Genomic DNA, 5974 nt, shown 5'->3' with positions numbered 1-5974 from the left:
TCATCTTCCTGCTTCCATCTGGTAACACTGTGTAGTAAAGCATGACATTAGTTACTTTTAGTGACAAGTAAGGATAATCTTGACAAACTGATTGGCTTTTGTACATTGATAGAACTGTTAATAAAGGGAATCCTCTGTGTTCAAATAAAACCCGACACTTAACTTATTCTGGTACATTTCTTAGCTACAAGCTATCTGAGACTAATTCTGGTCAGTTTACTCATAAAGATCACTTTGAAATCCATGGTTTATGTTCTCAACTGGTATAAATTTTGTCAGTTTACTGACAAAAATACTTTCTTGACCAGATAAAATTAGTATTAGTATAAACTAATGGAAGTGCTCATAAATAAAGTTATAAGGATTGTGTAACTCTTTACTGCTGTTACTTTCACTCTAGCTAGAACCCTTGTCACTTAGGTATCATTGGCTTCCCAGGAGAGATTGTGAAGAAAAACACATATCTTATTTTACTTGAAAGGCAGCTTGGTGTTTGTATCTTTCTTAGATTTTCAGGATATGTTTAAACAAAATTTATTGTGCCCTTCACTTAGTTTTAATCCTCCAGGATGTATACTTTGGCTCTTTATCAAGGAGCGGATCTTCTGAGATTCTCAGTGGACTCATTTCTCCAAATTTGAGACCTTGCCCAATTAAATAGATGCTAGGTCTTTTGGTTTGTTTTGGTTTTGTTTTGCTTTGGTTTTATTTTAAGTGAGGAAAGGACATGCATTCTGAGAATGAAATTCACGTTGCGACCCTTGGCTTCAACTATACCGGTCTTCATGTGTTTACAACATACCTACTGATGAAGAGTTTTTTAATCTCTTTCATTCCCTGCAACAAACAGTCCTTTACTTTGTGATTGGCTGTGTTGAGAGCACTAGAAGTTATGTGGTGGTGAACCCTAATTTCCTTGGTGGGATGTGACTGCTTTACTTTCTGTGTTGATGGGATACTGCATAATATCCTTGGGTATCTTCAGGACAGTGGCTTGACTCCAAAGAAATATGTAGTCAGACTTTATATTGAGCCTAGATATAAACAGATTAGAATTACTAACCGCGTGGGAAGTTTTCTTCAAGTTAAACTTCTTCTTCCCACATTCAAATATTCTTGGACAAGGACACAATGGTTTGTTATATAAACATGAAAGAGGTATTAAATAATTTCAAATTTCCAGTCTTGCTCTTAAAATTCGTTTGGAAGCTTATCAAAGGGCTGTGCGAATTTCAATACATGGAAGAAGGTCTTGCACAAGTGTGAGAGATTTGGGAACCTGTACTGAGTACCATAGATTGCAACACTTTGGGGACAGAGAAAGTGTCTTAAATGATGTGCATAGAAACAGATTCAGTGTTAACATTTGTGCCTTGTTCTTTCTGGAGAGTGTTTCTAATCAGGACAAATGCACAATGAAGGTGATGTTTCCTCTTATACATGTGCTCTTTTTGCTTGAAAACTGTGCAAGGCCGTGCTTCTGTTTCAATGGTAGACTTCTGATAGATGTTTTTCACTCAATGCTAGGTAAGTGTTGCACTTAAAACACATAGTAAATGGCTTGTCACAGAGGACTCTACTGCGTAGACTGTAGTCATGTGCACGTGACATTTCATTGAGAGACGGAAGGGTTTAAGTCCTGTTTCTCCAGAATAAGCAATCTTACTGATCAAACCAGATTTGCAGTTAGAAAATATCCCAACATGTCCCTGGGTTCTGTGATTCTTTGTCTTCTCTGGGATCCTTTCCTGGTTCCTAGTTAAAAGAAATAGTTTACAAGGCAATTCATCTAACTCCCGAGTAGTTTCCTATGGTAGATCAAAACTTAACTTCTTCACTGTGAGAGATTACTTAGCATATTTTAAGGGGAGAAAGAAATGCATAATTCTTCTTCAAACAAAAAGTAATTTATTATTTTGTACAAGAAACATCAGTTTGGAATAGTGACACTGCAAGAATGAGGGGCTAGCATCTGCTTTATGCAATTGACAGATATCCTGGAGATAACTATTTTAAAAATTCTTGTTCCTTTGGTAAACACTGTGGCTTTGTAGCACTGTCTGAAATGCTCCTTCATCACCCAGATTTATAGCTTGTAATCACAACCCTCTTAGCCCTTTTTTCAGTGATGGACCAAGAAAGGAAGTTTATCTATCCTTTCCTCTACTGGAATAAATAATGGCAGAGTTTTAAACACTGCATTCCGATTTGTAACTTCACTAATGATGCTCATATTTCTTAGTGTTAACACCTCTCAGATATTTAGTCATGTTTATATTCCTCAGAGGCATTTATCTGGGTTAGTTTTTTTCTGCGTCCTTCATTTGACTCAGGATTGTTTAGGATTGCAGTCAGCATAAGCAACAGCTGGCCAAAAAAACCCCACAAACAAACCTGGTTCTTTCTGCATCTTATGTCAATTGATTTATGGTGATTTATGTGTTTTAGACGGTGAAGAGTGTGGATGGCTGTGAAATTTTAACTTCAAGTAGCAGGAAGCATTTCACTGAGTAGCTGTTCCTGTTGTGTGATAGCTTCTTAGCAGCTGTAAATGAAGGTCTTGGTCTCTCTCTGCTCCTGGACATCTCTCTGTCACACAACTGTTTTCACATCTGGCCCCAGTTGATGTTTAGCAGTAGCGCTGTGTGACATTTGGTCATCATCTGTGTTCTGCATTTGCTGTTATTTTTAGTGTCAGTATTGCTAGGGTTATGCAATTCTTAACAGCGTGACGGGACTGCTCTCTCAGATGTCTGAGGGGTGAGGAATACACTTTTCTCATCCTGTGAAAATGAACGAGGAGCAGAGCGATTTCTTTAGTTCCCTTTAGTTCACTTTCATAGTGAGAGCAGTTTGGAGAGAGAAGAGCTGTTGCTGGAGCAGGGATGAGAACGTGGACAGTTTCTGCAGGCAGCCACCTTGGTGGAGGGATACCATGTCTTTCTTCCTCCTCCCAGACCAATGAAAGAATATATGTGTACACATACTGAAAAATGGTGTGACTTCAGTGAAATGAGATCATGAAGTTGAGTGCTCACTCTTATAGTGACTGGCATGCTGTCCTGATCATAAAGCCTGAAGATTAATATAGATCCCAGATTTTACCATCTACTTTTGCTTTGCAATAAAGGGGAAAAGGGGAGACTCACTGCCAGCTGTCTTTGGGCTGATTTGTTGTGGTTGGGGTTTTTTTGGGTGGGGGGCGTGGGCAGAGTCTAGGACCAATGTCTTCAGAGTGGAGCTTACTTCGGCACGTGTTAATTGTATGAAGTGGGTGAGGTGGAAGTGTGTGCCTGCAGTAAGCTTAAATCACAGTGAGGGAAGAGACTGGAACTGAAAGGCATATATGTAAAGAAGTGTAAAAAAATCATAAAGCGAGCTACTCAACCAAAAAAACCCCAACCTTGTCTCAGATTGATGAAGAGATTACCAACCCAATGTAAAAATGTCAAAACCTTAAGGCAATCAAAGAGATAGTGGAAAGTCTTAATTTAGTTCCAATCTGCTACAGAGCTTGAAGTGAGTTATACTGTTAAGTAGATCTTTCTCATAGGAAAAATTCCTGATGATGGTGTCCATCATGTTTTTCCTTTGGAAATACTTGCCTACTTAGTCATGTCAGTAAAGGATATTGACATTGGATTTGCTTGTGAGAGTAGATACTCCTTTAAAATACATTAATGTGAGTAAGGTGATGATTGTGGTATGCTGACACCTGAGGTCTTTCACTCATTTTCCTCATGTCAAGGACACCTGGGCAGCATAGCTCCTGTCTGTAAGAGCTGAATGCAAGAGGCAAGCAAGGTGTTTTGTCTTCTCCTCGCTCTGCCACTCAGTTCTCAGAAAATATTTGCCACAAAGTTAAAATTGGTTCCAGATGGGTTCTGTTGGAGAGAAAGATTACTGAAACTGCTGCCTGAGAAAGAGAGGAAAGGGAAAAAAGTAAAAGCAAAAAAGCCCCAAAACCATTTGAAAAGTGGTCCAGCACTGAATGACTGTCCAACAATCATCTCTCCTGATGAGTGTTGACCAGTGAAAAAATGCGCCGACATGAACCAAATGCCCAGTATTTCTCTGTTTATCAAAGCATCCATGTTTTTATCCAAAAGAAACAAGTTTTCTGTCTGAACGTAACACACTAAATACATGATGCTGCACAGAGCAGCAGTGTGTTGACATATTGGCTTAGCAGTGGAGTGCGGAGTGGTATAAACTAGCACAGCATTATCAGCAGGGCTGTTAAGTATGGAAGGAGTATTGGTTTATGCAGGAGGTAACTTGTCCTGAACTGAGACATTTCTGCATGGGTCTGTACTACACACTGTAGGCTATAATCATTAATTTGCTCTAAAAGGATTATAAGATTACATACATTTCACTTAACAGTCATGCACGGCAGTGTATAATTCCAATCTCATCTGTCATGAGCATTATTTTAAGTGGAATTTCTCACAAAACAATGAGAGCAAAACTATACTAGGAGTTAACCCCTTCTTAGTTACGGTGAGAAGAAATGAAGTTCACAGATAGCTAAGGTTCACTGGGCACTATGCCTGTTAGATATTTGACATTACTAGAATATACAGTTCTTGAAGAGGAACATTTTTGGTCACTTAAAAAATGTTATCAATAAAAATAGGTTCTTTATAGCATATCTAGTGTTACAATGAGTGGCAATTGTTCCCTTGTTATTGTAAAGAATCTTGGAGGAACCATTTCTGAAACAAATTTGAAATGTGAAGGCATGTTAAAAGATATTAAAAATAGCCATTTATAGATAATAGCCATTTATTTTAGATTACTTCTTTTGAAACCGGTAATACGGGCTTCTTACTGCAACTTGAAACTTTAAGTTTTAAACTTAAAAATAAAAGACTTTTCTCAGCACTCTTGACCTCTACTTTCTGTATTCCATTGTTGGAAATATTTGGCTGGCTGGCTAATAGAAGATGAGTTGTTTTGTTTGGTTTTTTAAACTTATTTTCCTTGAAAAGTTATTTATTCACAGTTGTCCTTCTATAAAATTTAAATCACCTTCTCTGTTTACATTTGCTGGTAGGGTCTATGTAGTCCACTTCACCGTGGTTTAAAATGTTGCTCAAACTGCCAGTATAATTCAGCTTTTTTAAAGTAAATCTAGTCTCCTGCAGGTTGATTCCAGATGGCCTAGTGCAGCACCTGCTTGCCTTGGTTAGGCAGCTTGTGGTGTCTGGTGAGGTGATTTGGGTAAAAATCTCCAAACTTCACATATTCTAATGTATATGGGAACTGGCTGACAAATGCTTTACCACGGGGCAGCATATTGGAAAGGCCTCATGTCATTAGAACAGGTTGGTTTGTTGTTTTTTTTAAGATAATTCAGTGGAGAATCTCAACTGCGTATCCTCCTGGAAGAATTGAAGATTCCTGGCATACATTCATGAATGGTCTTATGCAGCACCCACCTTTGAAGGAAGGGATGTATTTGCTTTGGCAATTGTTTTACTCTTAACTTTTATACTAGAAGCTTGTGATCTTGGGTATTGGTTAGTATCTCATTCACCTAGTAGAAAAGGAAAAGGCTGTCTGCTTTAGGCTGTTTTATTAATCTGAAATAGATCTTTGTCTGTTTTCAGAATTATGAGGACATAACTGGTAGAAAATGTGATATTAACTATGGGGTAACAATGAAAAATTAAAGCAGTAGAAATAAGAATACGTTGCTGAGTTCTACTGGCTTTAAGATCTGGACACTACCTCCTCGAGTTTCAAAGATCAGTCACTTACTAGTTCCTTTTCCCTTTTATTTTTTGGCCCCTTGCTTTCAGAGATTTATTTCTGATCAGCTGGGTGTAAGAATGTGTGGACAGCATTAGCTCTGTCTTTCAGCCAACAACCCTTGCCTACTCAGGGTTAGATATTTTTACAGCAGCACTTTTTCCAATGAAACTTTTCACTGAATGTTTCTTCTGTCACTGGAAAAATAAGCAGGAAA

This window comes from Chaetura pelagica, unplaced genomic scaffold (genome assembly GCF_000747805.2).
Source record: "Chaetura pelagica isolate M959 unplaced genomic scaffold, ChaPel_1.0 scaffold109, whole genome shotgun sequence".
NCBI classification, from domain to species: Eukaryota; Metazoa; Chordata; class Aves; order Apodiformes; family Apodidae; genus Chaetura; species Chaetura pelagica.
This window is presented reverse-complemented; position numbering follows the sequence as displayed.